Genomic DNA, 21,097 nt, shown 5'->3' with positions numbered 1-21,097 from the left:
CTTCTTTCCCAATTCTTGGGGAGAGGTCAGATCAGAGTCCACCAAGTACTGGTGCAACAAATCAGACACACAATTATTAAGAATATGCTCTCTCAGGATCAAGTTATACAGGCTGTCATAATCAGTAACTTTACTGCCATGTAACCACCCCTCCAAGGCCTTCACTGAATGGTCAATGAAATCAACCCAGTCTTGTGAAGACTCCTTTTTGGTCTCTCTGAACTTTATCCTGTACTGTTCAGTGGTTAAGCCATAACCATCCAGGAGTGCATTCTTAAGAACTTGGAAATTATTAGCATCATTTTCTTTCACAGTAAGGAGCCTATCCCTACCTTTTCCACTAAATGATAGCCATAGGATAGCAGCCCACTGCCTTTGAGGGACATCCTGTACAACACAGGCCCTCTCAAGTGCAGCAAACCACTTGTTAATGTCATCCCCCTCCTTATAAGGGGGAACTATCTTGTGCAGATTCCTGGAATCATGCTCTTTTGCAGGATGACTATGGGGAATACTGCTGCTGCCACCATGGGTATCTAAACCCAACTTCTGTCTTTCCTTCTCTAATTCAAAAGACTGTCTATCCAAATCCAGCTGTTGCTTTTTAAGCTTCAGTCTGGTTTGTTCCACCCTCAACTTATTGAGTTCCCTCTCTAACATTCTGTCATCAGGGTTGGTGGGAGGGACATTTCTAGAAACAGAGCTATGATGGGAATGAACAGAAGGAGACCTGTCCCTTACAGAAGCCACCCTAACAGCTTGGTTTACAGAAACATTACTACCAGTATGGTGAGAATATATGCTTTTGCTATGATGTGAGACAACACTATTTATTTGGTGTGGCTCATCATCATTACCATCTATGCTAGATTGTCTAGTAATGGGCAGGCTAGGAAGTTTCTTTCCTGAATCTTTTCCTGGGGGAGTCCCTGAATCAGATTGGGAACTATTAGGTACTTTTTCAACAGATGGGGCACCTATGGCCTTATCCTGTTCTCTAAGCATGTTAAGTAACAGTTCCAAGGAAGGATTCTTCCCTACACTCAAACCTCTCTCTATACAGAGACTCCTTTCTCTTTTCCAGCTAAGGTTGTCATATGCAAGTTTGGACAGATCCACACTTTGGCCTGTGCCAGACATTTTTTAGAGAGAGTTAAAGTGATAGAAAAAGAGAAAAAAGTTTTCAGAACTTTTTGGAAAGACAGAAAAAAACTTTTTAAACTTTTAAGAACTTTTTGAAAGTTTAGAGGTACTTTTCAGCACTTAGAAAAGAGTGAAAAGAGGAAATGCTAAACTTTTTGGCTATGTGTATATACACTGACCTTGTTTTGTATATTTTTCTCTTATGAAAAGTACAATGACAAGAGTGGTAAGTAGTCTCAAGCACTTATCCCACCACTGCACAACCAATGTAGGAGGCTGGACTGGCTTGTAGTGAGTACCAAGGGGTACTTGCACCTTGCACCAGGCCCAGTTATCCCTTATTAGTGTATAGGGTGTCTAGCAGCTTAGGCTGATAGATAATGGTAGCTTAGCAGAGCAGCTTAGGCTGAACTAGGAGACGTGTGAAGCTACTACAGTACCACTTAGTGTCATATGCACAATATCATAAGAAAACACAATACACAGTTATACTAAAAATAAAGGTACTTTATTTTTATGACAATATGCCAAAGTATCTTAGAGTGTACCCTCAGTGAGAGGATAGGAAATATACACAAGATATATATACACAATAGCAAAAATATGCAGTATAGTCTTAGAAAACAGTGCAAACAATGTATAGTTACAATAGGATGCAATGGGGAAACATAGGGATAGGGGCAACACAAACCATATACTCCAAAAGTGGAATGCGAACCACAAATGGACCCCAAACCTATGTGACCTTGTAGAGGGTCGCTGGGACTATTAGAAAATAGTGAGAGTTAGAAAAATAACCCTCCCCAAGACCCTGAAAAGTGAGTGCAAAGTGCACTAAAGTTCCCCTAAGGACAAAGTAGTCGTGTTAGAGGAATAATGCAGGAAAGACACAAACCAGCAATGCAACAACTGTGGATTTCCAATCTAGGGTACCTGTGGAACAAGGGGACCAAGTCCAAAAGTCACAAGCAAGTCGGAGATGGGCAGATGCCCAGGAAATGCCAGCTGCGGGTGCAAAGAAGCTTCGACTGGACAGAAGAAGCTGAGGTTTCTGCAGGAACGAAAAGCGCTAGAGACTTCCCCTTTGGTGGACGGATCCCTCTCGCCTTGGAGAGTCGTGCAGAAGTATTTTCCCGCTGAAAGGATGCCAACAAGCCTTGCTAGTTGCAAATCGTGCGTTTGGAGTTTTTGGATGCTGCTGGGGCCCAGGAGGGACCAGGAGGTCGCAAATTGGACCTGAAGAGAGAGGGGACGTCGAGAAAGACAAAAAGCTCTCACTGAAGCAGGTAGCTCCCGGAGAAGTGCCAGAAACAGGAACTACGAGGATGCATGAAACGGTGCTCGCCGAAGTTGCACAAAGGAGTCCCACGTCGCCGGAGACCAACTTAGAAAGTCGTGCAATGCAGGTTAGAGTGCCGTGGACCCAGGCTTGGCTGTGCACAAAGGATTTCCGCCGGAAGTGCACAGGGGCCGGAGTAGCTGCAAAGTCGCGGTTCCCAGCAATGCAGCCCAGCGAGGTGAGGCAAGGACTTACCTCCACCAAACTTGGACTGAAGAGTCACTAGACTGTGGGAGTCACTTGGACAGAGTTGCTGGATTCGAGGGACCTCGCTCGTCGTGCTGAGAGGAGACCCAAGGGACCGGTAATGCAGCTTTTTGGTGCCTGCGGTTGCAGGGGGAAGATTCCGTCGACCCACGGGAGATTTCTTCCGAGCTTCTGGTGCAGATAGGAGGCAGACTACCCCCACAGCATGCACAAGCAGGAAATCAGTCGAGAAGGCGGCAGGATCAGCGTTACAGAGTTGCAGTAGTCGTCTTTGCTACTATGTTGCAGGTTTGCAGGCTTCCAGCGCGGTCAGCAGTCGATTCCTTATCAGAAGGTGAAGAGGGAGATGCAGAGGAACTCGGATGAGCTCTTGCATTCGTTATCTGAAGTTTCCCCAGAGACAGAGACCCTAAATAGCCAGAAAAGAGGGTTTGGCTACCTAAGAGAGAGGATAGGCTACTAACACCTGAAGGAGCCTATCAGCAGGAGTCTCTGACGTCACCTGGTGGCACTGGCCACTCAGAGCAGTCCAGTGTGCCAGCAGCACCTCTGTTTCCAAGATGGCAGAGGTCTGGAGCACACTGGAGGAGCTCTGGACACCTCCCAGGGGTGGTGCAGGTCAGGGGAGTGGTCACTCCCCTTTCCTTTGTCCAGTTTCGCGCCAGAGCAGGGGCTAAGGGGTCCCTGAACCGGTGTAGACTGGCTTATGCAGAATTGGGCACATCTGTGCCCAAGAAAGCATTTCCAGAGGCTGGGGGAGGCTACTCCTCCCCTGCCTTCACACCATTTTCCAAAGGGAGAGGGTGTCACACCCTCTCTCAGAGGAAGTTCTTTGTTCTGCCATCCTGGGCCAGGCCTGGCTGGACCCCAGGAGGGCAGATGCCTGTCTGAGGGGTTGGCAGCAGCAGCAGCTGCAGTGAAACCCCAGGAAGGGCAGTTTGGCAGTACCAGGGTCTGTGCTACAGACCACTGGGATCATGGGATTGTGCCAACTATGCCAGGATGGCATAGAGGGGGCAATTCCATGATCATAGACATGTTACATGGCCATATTCGGAGTTACCATTGTGAAGCTACATATAGGTAGTGACCTATATGTAGTGCACGCGTGTAATGGTGTCCCCGCACTCACAAAGTTCAGGGAATTGGCTCTGAACAATGTGGGGGCACCTTGGCTAGTGCCAGGGTGCCCTCACACTAAGTAACTTTGCACCTAACCTTTACCAGGTAAAGGTTAGACATATAGGTGACTTATAAGTTACTTAAGTGCAGTGTAAAATGGCTGTGAAATAACGTGGACGTTATTTCACTCAGGCTGCAGTGGCAGGCCTGTGTAAGAATTGTCAGAGCTCCCTATGGGTGGCAAAAGAAATGCTGCAGCCCATAGGGATCTCCTGGAACCCCAATACCCTGGGTACCTCAGTACCATATACTAGGGAATTTTAAGGGTGTTCCAGTAAGCCAATGTAAATTGGTAACAATGGTCACTAGCCTGTTAGTGACAATTTGGAAAGAAATGAGAGAGCATAACCACTGAGGTTCTGATTAGCAGAGCCTCAGTGAGACAGTTAGTCACTACACAGGTAACACATTCAGGCACACTTATGAGCACTGGGGCCCTGGGTTACCAGGGTCCCAGTGACACATACAACTAAAACAACATATATACAGTGAAAAATGGGGGTAACATGCCAGGCAAGATGGTACTTTCCTACACCCCCACAGCATGCACAAGCAGGAAAACAGTCGAGAAGGCGGCAGGATCAGCGTTACAGAGTTGCAGTAGTCGTCTTTGCTACTATGTTGCAGGTTTGCAGGCTTCCAGCGCGGTCAGCAGTCGATTCCTTATCAGAAGGTGAAGAGAGAGATGCAGAGGAACTCGGATGAGCTCTTGCATTCGTTATCTAAAGTTTCCCCAGAGACAGAGACCCTAAATAGCCAGAAAAGAGGGTTTGGCTACTTAGGAGAGAGGATAGGCTACTAACACCTGAAGGAGCCTATCAGAAGGAGTCTCTGACGTCACCTGGTGGCACTGGCCACTCAGAGCAGTCCAGTGTGCCAGCAGCACCTCTGTTTCCAAGATGGCAGAGGTCTGGAGCACACTGGAGGAGCTCTGGACACCTCCCAGGGGAGGTGCAGGTCAGGGGAGTGGTCACTCCCCTTTCCTTTGTCCAGTTTCGCGCCAGAGCAGGGCTAAGGGGTCCCCTGAACTGGTGTAGACTGGCTTATGCAGAATTGGGCACATCTGTGCCCAACAAAGCATTTCCAGAGGCTGGGGGAGGCTACTCCTCCCCTGCCTTCACACCATTTTCCAAAGGGAGAGGGTGTCACACCCTCTCTCAGAGGAAGTTCTTTGTTCTGCCATCCTGGGCCAGGCCTGGCTGGACCCCAGGAGGGCAGATGCCTGTCTGAGGGGTTGGCAGCAGCAGCAGCTGCAGTGAAACCCAGGAAGGGCAGTTTGGCAGTACCAGGGTCTGTGCTACAGACCACTGGGATCATGGGATTGTGCCAACTATGCCAGGATGGCATAGAGGGGGCAATTCCATGATCATAGACATGTTACATGGCCATATTCGGAGTTACCATTGTGAAGCTACATATAGGTAGTGACCTATATGTAGTGCACGCGTGTAATGGTGTCCCCGCACTCACAAAGTTCAGGGAATTGGCTCTGAACAATGTGGGGGCACCTTGGCTAGTGCCAGGGTGCCCTCACACTAAGTAACTTTGCACCTAACCTTTACCAGGTAAAGGTTAGACATATAGGTGACTTATAAGTTACCTAAGTGCAGTGTAAAATGGCTGTGAAATAACGTGGACGTTATTTCACTCAGGCTGCAGTGGCAGGCCTGTGTAAGAATTGTCAGAGCTCCCTATGGGTGGCAAAAGAAATGCTGCAGCCCATAGGGATCTCCTGGAACCCCAATACCCTGGGTACCTCAGTACCATATACTAGGGAATTATAAGGGTGTAGTAAGCCAATGTAAATTGGTAAAAATGGTCACTAGCCTGTTAGTGACAATTTGGAAAGAAATGAGAGAGCATAACCACTGAGGTTCTGATTAGCAGAGCCTCAGTGAGACAGTTAGTCACTACACAGGTAACACATTCAGGCACACTTATGAGCACTGGGGCCCTGGGTTACCAGGGTCCCAGTGACACATACAACTAAAACAACATATATACAGTGAAAAATGGGGGTAACATGCCAGGCAAGATGGTACTTTCCTACAGTTTGCATTCCACTTTTGGAGTATATGGTTTGTGTTGCCCCTATACCTATGTGCTCCTATTGCAATCTACTGTAATTCTACACTGCTTGCATTATATTACTTGCTATTACTCACCTAATTGTGGTTTGTGTACATATATCTTGTGTATATAACTTATCCTCATACTGAGGGTACTCACTGATATACTTTTGACATATTGTCACAAAAATAAAGTGCCTTTGTGTATTGTGTTTTCTTATGATATTGTGCATATTACACCAGTGGTATAGTAGGAGCTTACATGTCTCCTAGTTCAGCCTAAGCTGCTTTTCCATAGCTACCTTCTATCAGTCTCAGCTGCTAGAAACACCTCTTCTACACTAATAAGGGATAACTGGACCTGGCACAAGGTGTAAGTACCTTTGGTACCCACTACAGGCCAGGCCAGCCTCCTACAAGCATACAGCAGGCCACGATGATCTGGCACACCTTCTTTTTTGATTAGAATAGGGATCCACCTGTCATATGGAGCCACCTGAACCTGGCCTTCAGGAGGCCGAAGGTCCGTTCGATAACCCTCCTAGTTCGCCCATGGGCCTCATTGTTGTGTTCCTCTGCCCTTGTCCTGGGACTCCTCACTGGGGTCAGTAGCCATGACAGGTTGGAGTAACCAGAGTCACCTGCAAATGGCGAGGGACAACTGTTAGACACACTAACCTGTAGGGATATCCCCAGACCCAGGCAACCATTCCCACTGTCTTGCTTCCAGGTGCTCACCTAATAGCCACACACAGTGCCTCTGGAGTTGACCCATCACATAAGGGATGCTGCTATTCCGCAGTATGTAGGCGTCATGCACTGAGCCAGGGCACTTGGCATTCACATGGGAGATGTACTGGTCTGCCAAACATACCATCTGTACATTCATCGAATGATAACTCTTCTGGTTTCTTTACACCTGTTCACTCCTGTGTGGGGGGGGGGTGGGCAAAGCCACATGGGTCCCATCAATGGCACCTATGATGTTGGGGATATGTTGGGGATATGTTGGGGATATGTGCACCTGCACTTGGGGGATTCCTGTGGGATGGCGGATAGCTGATATCAGGTCTGGCTCCAGCTGGGTACACAGTTCCTGGATTGTGGCACAGTCAAGCCTGTAGGTGATGATCACATGTCTTTCCTCCACTGTTGACAGGTCCACCAATGGTCGGTACATCGGAGGAAGCCGCCATCTCCTCATATGTCCCAGCGGACGGTGCCTATGAAGGACAACAGCGAGAACAGAGTCAAACAACTCAGAGGTACGTACCCACAGCTTACACAGAACACCAATCATAATCCAAAAAGTGGCCTGTATGTGTGTTGAGTCTAGGCCTAGGTATGTGTGACGCAGATAAAAAAAGGAAGCCATGTGGGCCCCTGAAATGGCCGCTGCCTGAACTGTTAAGTGGGACAATTGGATGTGAGGCAACTGCGCTTGTGTTGTACACCGTCGCGGTAGGCGGTCAAAGACCGCGGCACAATGCTGCGTTGGTTAACATTGGACCCTATGGGTCCCAGGAGCCAATGACGATGTTCTCTGGCGGTGACGGTACGCACCGCTGCGGTCGTGACCGACATTTTCTATCGGTTAAATCACTCAATACCTGATATTCGACAGGAGAGGACCTACACTGCAAGTGCTGCTGTGACCTTGGTCTGGAAGAGACAATGGCTCGAGTGTCTGGGGAAAGGGCCCCTGCCTTCACATTGGAGGAGTTGGAGAAACTCGTGGATGGGATCATTCCCCAGTACACGCTACTCTACGGTACTCCAGACAAACATGTAAGTACTCTGGAAGCATGCTGTATGGGCTATGCCTGTGTGGAGAGGGGTGGATGTAAGAAGGAAGAGGGGGAGAGTGTGGCGTGCATGAAACGACGGTGAGTGCATGTGCCACATGCCAAGGGTAGGGATGGGGACCAATGGCTGTGACGGTGCAGTTGGTAAGAAGATTCTCTTCCCCCTGTACAAATCATGTAGGTCAGCGCCCACCAGAAAAAAGATATTTGGCGTGCCATCGCCAAGGACGTCCGGACCCTGGGGGTCTACCACAGACGGAGCACCCACTGCCGGAAAAGATGGGAGGACATTCGCCGCTGGAGCAAGAAGACGGCGGAGGCTCAGCTGGGGATGGCCTCCCAACGTGGGAGGGGTGCCAGTCACACCATGACCCCCCTGATGTTCAGGATCCTGGAGGTGGCGTACCCGGAGTTGGATGGGCGCTTGAGGGCATCACAGCAGCCACAAGGGGGTGAGTACACTCTCACCCTGCTGATTTAGCGCGCAGTGGAGGTGTCTGGTTGGGGGAGGTGGGCTGTGGTTTTCCCTAGCCCACTGACCTCTGCGACCATCCTGCAAAAGAAGAGTCTGGTAACTCAACTGTATGATTTTTAATGCATTTTTAAAAGTGACTGCCTACTGATTCCACTGGTGCGTAATTACACACAGAAAGACTAACTTTGCTAAAACTTTTAAAAAATCATACCAAGAAAAGTACGTAACCTATTCTAAAGATTTTGGTCTTAAAAATTACATAAAAGTTTGAAGTATTTTTATAAATTCTGGCCTCAATTTATTTATTGAGTGTGTGTGGTGCATGATTGGATTTTGTGAGTACAGCAAATACTTAGCACATCTCCTGGATTAGCCTAACTGCTCGACCAGCTACCTTAAAAATTAGAGCATTAGGTGATCTGATTTTTACCCCTGAAAACTAACATGTGGTTGTTCGGACCCTCTGCATAGTGTACTTGATTTTTGTGCACTACATAGAGGGGCAGCCTCCAACACTTCTTTCAAGGGATCTTCAGGCTCCATGTAGCCCTGACCTCCAGCACACTTCTATGTGTAGTGCATGCGTGTAATGGTGTCCCCGCACTCACAAAGTCTGGGGAATTTGCCCTGAACGATGTGGGGGCACCTTGGCTAGTGCCAGGGTGCCCACACACTAAGTAACTTTGCACCCAACCTTCACCAGGTGAAGGTTAGACATATAGGTGACTTATAAGTTACTTAAGTGCAGTGGTAAATGCCACTGCAGCCTGAGTGAAATAACGTCCACATTACTCAATGACACAGTTAGGCACCACATAGGGAACACATAGAGGGCATACATTATGAGCACTGGGGTCCTGCCTAGCAGGATCCCAGTGACACATGGGCAAAAACGAACATAGATACAGTGAAAATGGGGGTAACATGCCATGCAAGATGGTACTTTCCTACAACCATTCACACACACACTCACAAACCAGTGCACTACTGTAGGAAAGTACCATCTTGCCTGGCATGTTACCCCCATTTTTCACTGTATATATGTTGTTTTAGTTGTATGTGTCACTGGGACCCTGTTCTCCAGGGCCCCAGTGCTCATAAGTGTGCCTGAATGTGTTACCTGTGTAGTGACTAACTGTCTCACTGAGGCTCTGCTAATCAGAACCTCAGTGGTTATGCTCTCTCATTTCTTTCCAAATTGTCACTAACAAGCTAGTGACTAATTTTACCAATTTACATTGGCTTACTGGAACACCCTAATAATTCCCTAGTATATGGTACTGAGGTACCCAGGGTATTGGGGTTCCAGGAGATCCCTATGGGCTGCAGCATTTCTTTTGCCACCCATAGGGAGCTCTGACAATTCTTACACAGGCCTGCCACTGCAGCCTGAGTGAAATAACGTCCACGTTATTTCACAGCCATTTTACACTGCACTTAAGTAACTTATAAGTCACCTATATGTCTAACCTTTACCTGGTAAAGGTTAGGTGCAAAGTTACTTAGTGTGAGGGCACCCTGGCACTAGCCAAGGTGCCCCCACATTGTTCAGAGCCAATTCCCCGGACTTTGTGAGTGCGGGGACACCATTACACGCGTGCACTACATATAGGTCACTACCTATATGTAGCTTCACAATGGTAACTCCGAATATGGCCATGTAACATGTCTATGATCATGGAATTGCCCCCTCTATGCCATCCTGGCATAGTTGGCACAATCCCATGATCCCAGTGGTCTGTAGCACAGACCCTGGTACTGCCAAACTGCCCTTCCTGGGGTTTCACTGCAGCTGCTGCTGCTGCCAACCCCTCAGACAGGCATCTGCCCTCCTGGGCCTGGCCCAGGATGGCAGAACAAAGGACTTCCTCTGAGAGAGGGTGTTACACCCTCTCCCTTTAGAAAATGGTGTGAAGGCAGGGGAGGAGTAGCCTCCCCCAGCCTCTGGATATGCTTTCTTGGGCACAGATGTGCCCAATTCTGCATAAGCCAGTCTACACCGGTTCAGGGGACCCCTTAGCCCTGCTCTGGTGCGAAACTGGACAAAGGAAAGGGGAGTGACCACTCCCCTGACCTGTACCTCCCTTGGGAGGTGCCCAGAGCTCCTCCAGTGTGCTCCAGACCTCTGCCATCTTGGAAACAGAGGTGCTGCTGGCACACTGGACTGCTCTGAGTGGCCAGTGCCACCAGGTGACGTCAGAGACTCCTTCTGAGAGGCTCCTTCAGGTGTTAGTTGCCTATCCTCTCTCCTAGGTAGCCAAACCCTCTTTTCTGGCTATTTAGGGTCTCTGTCTCTGGGGAAACATTAGATAACGAAAGCAAGAGCTCATCCGAGTTCCTCTGCATCTCTCTCTTCACCTTCTGCCAAGGAATCGACTGCTGACCGCGCTGGAAGCCTGCAAACCTGCAACATAGTAGCAAAGACGACTACTGCAACTCTGTAACGCTGATCCTGCCGCCTTCTCGACTGTTTTCCTGGTGGTGCATGCTGTGGGGGTAGTCTGTCTCCTCTCTGCACTAGAAGCTCCGAAGAAATCTCCCGTGGGTCGACGGAATCTTCCCCCTGCAACCGCAGGCACCAAAAAGCTGCATTACCAGTCCCTTGGGTCTCCTCTCAGCACAACGAGCGAGGTCCCTCGAATCCAGCAACTCTGTCCAAGTGACCCACACAGTCCAGTGACTCTTCAGTCCAAGTTTGGTGGAGGTAAGTCCTTGCCTCACCTCGCTAGACTGCATTGCTGGGAACGGCGACTTTTGCAGCTACTCCGGCCCCTGTGCACTTCCGGCGGAAATCCTTTGTGCACAGCCAAGCCTGGGTCCACGGCACTGTAACCTGCATTGCACGACTTTCTAAGTTGGTCTCCGGCGACGTGGGACTCCTTTGTGTAACTTTGGGTGAGCACCGTTTCACGCATCCTCGTAGTGTCTGTTTCTGGCACTTCTCCGGGTGCTACCTGCTGCTAAGAGGGCTCCTTGTCTTGCACGACGTCCCCTCTACCTCCTGGTCCAATTTGCGACCTCCTGGTCCCTCCTGGGCCACAGCAGCTTCCAAAAATGCTAACCGCACAAATTGCAGCTAGCAAGGCTTGTTGGCGTTCTTTCGGCCGGAAAACACTTCTGCACAACTCTCCACGGCGAGTGGGATCCGTCCACCAAAGGGGAAGTCTCTAGCCCTTTTCGTTCCTGCAGAAACCTCAGCTTCTTCTGTCCAGTAGAAGCTTCTTTGCACCCACAGCTGGCATTTCCTGGGCATCTGCCCATCTCCGACTTGCTTGTGACTTTTGGACTTGGTCCCCTTGTTCCACAGGTACGCTAGATTGGAAATCCATCGTTGTTGCATTGTTGGTTTGTGTCTTTCCTGCATTATTCCTCTAACACGACTTTTTTATCCTTAGGGGAACTTTAGTGCACTTTGCACTCACTTTTCAGGGTCTTGGGGAGGGTTATTTTTCTAACTCTCACTATTTTCTAATAGTCCCAGCGACCCTCTACAAGGTCACATAGGTTTGGGGTCCATTCGTGGTTCGCATTCCACTTTTGGAGTATATGGTTTGTGTTGCCCCTATCCCTATGTGTCCCCATTGCATCCTATTGTAACTATACATTGTTTGCACTGTTTTCTAAGACTATACTGCATATTTTTGCTATTGTGTATATATATATATCTTGTGTATATTTCCTATCCTCTCACTGAGGGTACACTCTAAGATACTTTGGCATATTGTCATAAAAATAAAGTACCTTTATTTTTAGTATAACTGTGTATTGTGTTTTCTTATGATATTGTGCATATGACACTAAGTGGTACTGTAGTAGCTTCACACGTCTCCTAGTTCAGCCTAAGCTGCTCTGCTAAGCTACCATTATCTATCAGCCTAAGCTGCTAGACACCCTATACACTAATAAGGGATAACTGGGCCTGGTGCAAGGTGCAAGTACCCCTTGTTACTCACTACAAGCCACTCCAGCCTCCTACAACTACTGTTACATCCACTCACTCATCCATACATGACTCACAAATCTACTTGAAATGCATATAATAACAAATACATCCATTCACACAACAAAAACACACCCATGAACTCACCCATTGTAGGAGGCTGGACTGGCTTGTAGTGAGTAGTGAGGGACCCCTTCCAATTTGCGAGTGGGTTACCATCCACTTGAAGTGGATGGTAACTGCGACTCCATTTGCGACCGCGTACGCGGTCGCAAATGGAATTGCATCCCACTGCGAGTCGCAAATAGGAAGGGAACACCCCTTCCTATTTGCGAGTCGGAAATGCATTTTGCGAGTCGGAGCCGACTCGCAAAATGCATTTCTGCATTCCGGTGAGGCTTTTGCGAGTCGCAAACGGCGTTTTTGGCCGTTTGCGAGTCGCAAAACCCTTGCTACATCTGGCCCCTAGACGTTATTTCACTCAGGCTGCAGTGGCAGGCCTGTGTAAGAATTGTCAGAGCTCCCTATGGGTGGCAAAAGAAATGCTGCAGCCCATAGGGATCTCCTGGAACCCCAATACCCTGGTTACCTCAGTACCATATACTAGGGAATTATAAGGGTGTTTCAGTAAGCCAATGTAAATTGGTAAAATTGGTCACTAGCCTGTTAGTGACAATTTGAAAGAAATGAGAGAGCATAACCACTGAGGTTCTGATTAGCAGAGCCTCAGTGAGACAGTCACTACACAGGTAACACATTCAGGCACACTTATGAGCACTGGGGCCCTGGGTGACAGGGTCCCAGTGACACATACAACTAAAACAACATATATACAGTGAAAAATGGGGGTAACATGCCAGGCAAGATGGTACTTTCCTACAATAACCACTGAGGTTCTGAATAGCAGAGCCTCAGTGAGACAGTTAGGCATCACTCAGGGAACACATACATATAGGTCACAAACTTATGAGCACTGGGGTCCTGACTAGCAGGGTCCCAGTGACACATAGCAAACATACTGAAAACATAGGGTTTTCATTATGAGCACTGGGTCCTGGCTGGCAGGATCCCAGTGAGACAGTGAAAACACCCTGACATACACTCACAAACAGGCCAAAAGTGGGGGTAACAAGTCTAGAAAGAGGCTACTTTCTCACACCCATACAGACAGTTGCACAAACACTTACCCACCAATACAAACACTTACACACCCAATTAATCACCCATACAACAACTCCTAATCCCAGTCACCAACACATACAGGCTCACACTCACCCACATACTCACCCATACAGCCACTCATACTCCCACTTTTTACAAATAAATGTACTGACACATCCACCCACTCTCACAATGACTCACATACAGCACACATTTATGTGTACAGCAACTCAAACATATAATCAGTCACTGATACACTCACTAAATCACCCCCCACTAACTGATTAATAAAGATGCCATTACGGCTACTCAGTCCCCAATTAAACCTCTCACAAACATATATACTTACCCATACAGCTACTAACACAGATTATCTTTCTTATGTGTACACCTTCTCACACATACACTTACTGTACCACACAAGAAGTAACAGAACCACTTACTTGTGGATATAGCCACTTCTAAAGGCATTCACACACCCATGTTCTCAATAACAGAGCGAGTTACACACTAACATATTGCATGAAACATACAGGAAGTGCTCTATACATACACTCTCACACCCATTCTCTCACCTATACAGCTCCTCAGATACCCTCTCACTGTACCAATACAGACTATAACACAGCCACCTATTCATATATACACCTAATAACACATCCACTTATGGTTTTATACAGCAACTAATTCAACCACCAACTCACCAATACAAGCACTCACACCTTCAATCATACATGCTTATAACCACTGACAGGTACTGGATGACATCATCAGTGATGTCATTTGAAATGTAATCAGTGATGTCACTATGTCATATGTAATATGTGCTGTCATAAGCAGTGCATTGCAGGTTCACACGTTGTAGTTAGCTCAGGTAACTATAACTGCTGAATTTCTCTGTTTTTGTGGAAGTAAATTTAGGACCTAACTAAAACATCCCTGTAACCTTTGTTTTACATATATATATATATATATATATATATATATATATATATATATATATATATATACAGATAGGGATTTTTTTGACAATTAGTGGGCTTCCGGTATAGCATTCTGGCTATCGCTGGTCTAATAGTAGACCATCCTACACGTCTAATAGTAGACCATCCTACACACAAATGGGCATTAATGCCAACATTCTGACTATAAATGGTGTAAAAGTCAGCCATCCTTGACATATTTTGCCCACCCTTGATAACGCTATTCCTATCCCTAGTGTGAATGTAGACTATGCCAAAGAAAATGTAGGGACCACGCCAAAGTGTAGTTAGAAATTGGAATTGTCCATACTTTTAGCAAAGTTAGGAACAATAATATTGCGCTGAATAAAGTAATGGTTACCTTCTCAATATGAGTGCTGCAGAAAGTGCATTGAATGTGAGACGTAAGAGTAGTATAGGCAACCACAGATTGCCCTGCCTATTAGCAGTAAAAAGATAATGGCCCTCATTACAACCCTGGCGGTCAAAGACTGCCAGGGCTGTTTCGTCGGATTGCACCACCAACAGGCTGGTGATGCAATCCTGTGTATTACGACCGCGGCGGAAGCGCTGCGGTCGCACCGCCGGGACCGGCCGCCTAAGTTTTTATTTCTTAGGCAGGTTTGTGCTTCACGCTAAAACGAGTGGAATTTGTCCGATGGGTAGGGTAAATCAATTGAAGCCAAGTGGCTATAGTCACTCCTTCACATAATAGTGGGTCCTATTTATTCTTTGGCCATTCTTGTAATTTTTTTCAATATTCCTGATATAGTACTGCCCATCAATGACACACTGTAGGAATTACTGGCGACATTTTTGTTACTCCTCGCAAATTGATGGCAAAAATCCCTATCAAAGTGGCCGTGGAAATCCTTTCCACATGACAGCTGTCCCTCGAATTTGATGATGATGTAGGGACATTAAAGTCAAAATCTGTCCACCTGTGGCAGTAGTACTAAAAAATAACTCATAGCGTTACATACCTAACTCCTGCATTCCATCCTGTCTGTCCTTCTCCACAACATTCTTCAGTTTCTATAAAGCAATTTAGGATAAACATTCCATTAGTATCAAGCGCATTCACACTTTGACAAAGCATGAGTGGAGGTTTATGAAATGATATATCAGCTAGGCTAAAGGTGAACAGCCGCCACGGACAGGAAACAACAGACACTCTTCATAAATATGGCTAGAAATTCACGGGATCCTACTCACATATCTGTTTGCCCATGTAGGACAGAACAATATTCAGCGATCAGTGTCATGCCAGTGACTTTCACTGGGGACGAGCAATATAGCAGATGACAGTGCCAAACTGTCCGTGTTGGTCACCTGACATTTCCCAGGTGGACTCAAGGCATGAACACCAGTGTGGGTGCTGATGTAGTCACCGCCAGAACTACAGCCATCAGGAATTCATTTTAGTTTTGCTAATTGCTGTACTGATTGCAACCCCTTCCTGCCTCCCAACAACCCCATACTGGCACTAGCAGGCAGGCCTTCAAGTGGGCCGGGTCCTGCCAGTGCTCAGCACCAGTAGTTCTAAAAAGCAGGTGCTGAGACAGGTCCCTATCGGGTTCTCCATTTTTGCCCTCGCCCTCGGGGTGGGAAAAAAACTAACTGGTCAGCTGTACCACCCTGCGCTGCCTTTGATGTAACTTCAAAGAGACTCGTTATTGTTTCATAATCTCATCATTTCACAACTGAAGCATTTTAAATATTTTATAAAGAAGCCGTTGTTGCTTATTTATCTTATGCAATTTATAACTATTGGCAAAGCCAATAGTCCTGGCATGTTGTAGGTGTAATGTTACTTGTTGTATTATATAGCTGGATGCAAGGACAGAAAGAAGAAGCAAAATGCCAATCGGGAGACATTCTATGGTAATCCCAGATGTTTAGTTTACCTATTTTTACATCGACCACGCCCCTTTGAGAGGCCCCTACAGTTTTTTCATCCAAACTAAAGCCCTGCTGGTAGGTCACTTAAGGTGGAGCTGGAACCTTGTGTTGCCCGGTGGCCGCTGTAGGAAAGTACCATATTGCCTGGCATGTTACCCCCATATTTCCCTGTATATATGTTGTTTTAGTGTATGTGTCACTGGGACCCTGCCAGCCAGGGCCCCAGTGCTCATAAGTGTGCCCTGTCTGTGTTCCCTGTGTGATGACTAACTGTCTCACTGAGGCTCTGCTAACCAGAATCTCAGTGGTTATGCTCTCTCTGCTTTCTAAATTGTCACTAACAGGCTAGTGACCAATTTCACCAATTCACATTGGCATACTGGAACACCCTTATAATTCCCTAGTATATGGTACTGAGGTACCCAGGGTATTGGGGTTCCAGGAGATCCCTATGGGCTGCAGCATTTCTTTTGCCGCCCATAGGGAGCTCTGACAATTCTTACACAGGCCTGCCACTGCAGCCTGAGTGAAATAACGTCCACGTTATTTCACAGACATTTACCACTGCACTTATGTAACTTATAAGTCACCTATATGTCTAACCTTCATCTGGTGAATGTTGGGTGCTAAGTTACTTAGTGTGTGGGCACCCTGGCACTAGCCAAGGTGCCCCCACATCGTTCAGGGAAAATTCCCCGGACTTTGTGAGTGCGGGACACCATTTCACGCGTGCACTATACATAGGTCACTACCTATGTATAGCGTCACAATGGTAACTCTGAACATGGCCATGTAACACGTCTAAGATCATGGAATTGTCACCCCAATGCAAGACAATTCCATGATCCCCCGAGTCTCTAGCACAGACCCGGGTACTACCAAACTGCCTTTCCCGGGGTTTCACTGCAGCTACTGCTGCTGCCAACCCCTCAGACAGGTTTCTGCCCTCCTGGGGTCTAGCCAGGCTTGGCCCAGGAAGGCAGAACAAAGGACTTCCTCAGAGAGAGGGTGTTACACCCTCTCCCTTTGGAAAAAGGTGTCAGGGCTGGGGAGGAGTAGCCTCCCCCAGCCTCTGGAAATGCTTTCATGGGCACAGATGGTGCCCATCTCTGAATAAGCCAGTCTACACCGGTTCAGGGATCCCCCAGCCCTGCTCTGCCACAAAACTGGACAAAGGAAAGGGGAGTGACCACTCCCCTGACCTGCACCTCCCAGGGGAGGTGCCCAGAGCTCCTCCAGTGTGCTCCAGACCTCTGCCATCTTGGAAACACTGGACTGCTCTGAGTGGCCAGTGCCAGCAGGTGATGTCAGAGACTCTTTCTGATAGGCTCTTACCTGTGTTGCTAGCCTATCCTCCTTCCTAGGTAGCCAAACCTCATTTTCTGGCTATTTAGGGTTTCTGCTTCGGGGAATTCTTTACATAACGAATGCAAGTGCTCATCCGAGTTCCTCTGCATCTCTCTCTTCACCTTCTGCCAAAGGATCGACCGCTGACTGCTCAGGACGCCTGCAAAACCGCAACAAAGTAGCAAAGACGACTACTGCAACCTTGTATCGCTTCTCCTGCCGCCTTCTCGACTGTTTCCTGGTGGTGCATGCTCTGGGGGTAGCCTGCCTCCTCTCTGCACCAGGAGCTCTGAAGAAATCTCCCGTGGGACGACGGAATCCTCCCCCTGCAACCGCAGGCAACAAAAGACTGCATCACTGTAGGAAAGTACCATCTTACCTGGCATGTTACCCCCATTTTTCACTGTATATATGTTGTTTTAGTTGTATGTGTCACTGGGACCCTGGTAACCCAGGGCCCCAGTGCTCATAAGTGTGCCTGTATGTGTTACCTGTGTAGTGACTAACTGTCTCACTGAGGCTCTGCTAATCAGAACCTCAGTGGTTATGCTCTCTCATTTCTTTCCAAATTGTCACTGACAGGCTAGTGACCATTTTTACCAATTTACATTGGCTTACTGGAACACCCTTATAATCCCCTAGTATATGGTACTGAGGTACCCAGGGTATTGGGGTTCCAGGAGATCCCTATGGGCTGCAGCATTTCTTTTGCCACCCATAGGGAGCTCTGACAATTCTTACACAGGCCTGCCACTGCAGCCTGAGTGAAATAACGTCCACGTTATTTCACAGCCATTTTACACTGCACTTAAGTAACTTATAAGTCACCTATATGTCTAACCTTTACCTGGTAAAGGTTAGGTGCAAAGTTACTTAGTGTGAGGGCACCCTGGCACTAGCCAAGGTGCCCCCACATTGTTCAGAGCCAATTCACTGAACTTTGTGAGTGCGGGGACACCATTACACGCGTGCACTACATATAGGTCACTACCTATATGTAGCTTCACCATGGTAACTCCGAATATGGCCATGTAACATGTCTATGATCATGGAATTGCCCCCTCTATGCCATCCTGGCATTGTTGGGACAACTCCATGATCCCAGTGGTCTGTAGCACAGACCCTGGTACTGCCAGACTGCCCTTCCTGGGGTTTCTCTGCAGCTGCTGCTGCTGCCAACCCCTCAGACAGGCAGCTGCCCTCCTGGGGTCCAGCCAGGCCTGGCCCAGGATGGCAGAACAAAGAACTTCCTCTGAGAGAGGGTGTGACACCCTCTCCCTTTGGAAAATGGTGTGAAGGCAGGGGAGGAGTAGCCTCCCCCAGCCTCTGGAAATGCTTTGTTGGGCACAGAGGTGCCCAATTCTGCATAAGCCAGTCTACACCGGTTCAGGGACCCCTTAGCCCCTGCTCTGGCGCGAAACTGGACAAAGGAAAGGGGAGTGACCACTCCCCTGACCTGCACCTCCCCTGGGAGGTGTCCAGAGCTCCTCCAGTGTGCTCCAGACCTCTGCCATCTTGGAAACAGAGGTGCTGCTGGCACACTGGACTGCTCTGAGTGGCCAGTGCCACCAGGTGACGTCAGAGACTCCTTGTGATAGGCTCCTTCAGGTGTTAGTAGCCTTTCCTCTCTCCTAGGTAGCCAAACCCTCTTTTCTGGCTATTTAGGGTCTCTGTCTCTGGGGAAACTTTAGATAACGAATGCATGAGCTCAGCCGAGTTCCTCTGCATCTCCCTCTTCACCTTCTGATAAGGAATCGACCGCTGACCGCGCTGGAAGCCTGCAAACCTGCAACATAGTAGCAAAGACGACTACTGCAACTCTGTAACGCTGATCCTGCCGCCTTCTCGACTGTTTTCCTGCTTGTGCATGCTGTGGGGGTAGTCTGCCTCCTCTCTGCACCAGAAGCTCCGAAGAAATCTCCCGTGGGTCGACGGAATCTTCCCCCTGCAACCGCAGGCACCAAAAAGCTGCATCTCCGGTCCCTTGGGTCTCCTCTCAGCACGACGAGCGAGGTCCCTCGAATCCAGCGACACCGTCCAAGTGACCCCCACAGTCCAGTGACTCTTCAGCCCAAGTTTGGTGGAGGTAAGTCCTTGCCTCACCTCGCTGGGCTGCATTGCTGGGAACCGCGACTTTGCAAGCTTCTCCGGCCCCTGTGCACTTCCGGCGGAAATCCTTCGTGCACAGCCAAGCCTGGGTCCACGGCACTCTAACCTGCATTGCACGACTTTCTAAGTTGGTCTCCGGCGACGTGGGACTCCTTTGTGCAACTTCGGCGAGCACCGTTTCACGCATCCTCGTAGTGCCTGTTTCTGGCACTTCTCCGGGTGCTACCTGCTTTAGTGAGGGCTCTTTGTCTTGCTCGACGTCCCCTCTCTCTGCAGGTCCAATTTGAGACCTCCTGGTCCCTCCTGGGCCCCAGCAGCGTCCAAAAACGCCAAACGCACGATTTGCGTGTAGCAAGGCTTGTTGGCGTCCATCCGGCGGGAAAACACTTCTGCACGACTCTCCAAGGCGTGGGGGATCCATCCTCCAAAGGGGAAGTCTCTAGCCCTTGTCGTTACTGCAGTATTCACAGTTCTTCAGCCTAGTAAGAGCTTCTTTGCACCAACCGCTGGCATTTCTTGGGCATCTGCCCATCTCCGAGCTGCTTGTGACTTTTGGACTTGGTCCCCTTGTTCCACAGGTACCTTCAGACAGGAATCCATCGTTGTTGCATTGCTGATTTGTGTTTTCCTTGCATTTTCCCTCTAACACGACTATTTTGTCCTTAGGGGAACTTTGGTGCACTTGGCACTCACTTTTCAGGGTCTTGGGGAGGGTTATTTTTCTAACTCTCACTATTTTCTAATAGTCCCAGCGACCCTCTACAAGGTCACATAGGTTTGGGGTCCATTCGTGGTTCACATTCCACTTTTGGAGTATATGGTTTGTGTTGCCCCTATCCCTATGTTTCCCCATTGCATCCTATTGTAATTATACATTGTTTGCACTGTTTTCTAAGACTATACTGCATATTTTTGCTATTGTGTATATATATCTTGTGTATATTTCCTATCCTCTCACTGAGGGTACACTCTAAGATACTTTGGCATATTGTCATAAAAATAAAGTACCTTTATTTTTAGTATAACTGTGTATTGTGTTTTCTTATGATATTGTGCATATGACACTGAGTGGTACTGTAGTAGCTTCACACGTCTCCTAGTTCAGCCTGAGCTGCTTTGCTAAGCTACCATTATCTATCAGCCTAAGCTGCTAGACACCCTATACACTAATAAGGGATAACTGGGCCTGGTGCAAGGTGCAAGTACCCCTTGGTACTCACTACAAGCCAGTCCAGCCTCCTACATTGGTTGTGCAGTGGTGGGATAAGTGCTTTGAGACTACTTACCACTCTTGTCATTGTACTTTTCATAAGAGAAAAATATACAAAACAAGGTCAGTGTATATACACATAGCCAAAAAGTTTTGCATTTCCTCTTTTCACTCTTTTCTAAGTGCTGAAAAGTACTTCTAAACTTTCAAAAAGTTCTTAAAAGT

This window comes from Pleurodeles waltl, chromosome 3_1, assembly GCF_031143425.1.
Source record: "Pleurodeles waltl isolate 20211129_DDA chromosome 3_1, aPleWal1.hap1.20221129, whole genome shotgun sequence".
NCBI lineage: Eukaryota > Metazoa > Chordata > Amphibia > Caudata > Salamandridae > Pleurodeles > Pleurodeles waltl.
This window is presented reverse-complemented; position numbering follows the sequence as displayed.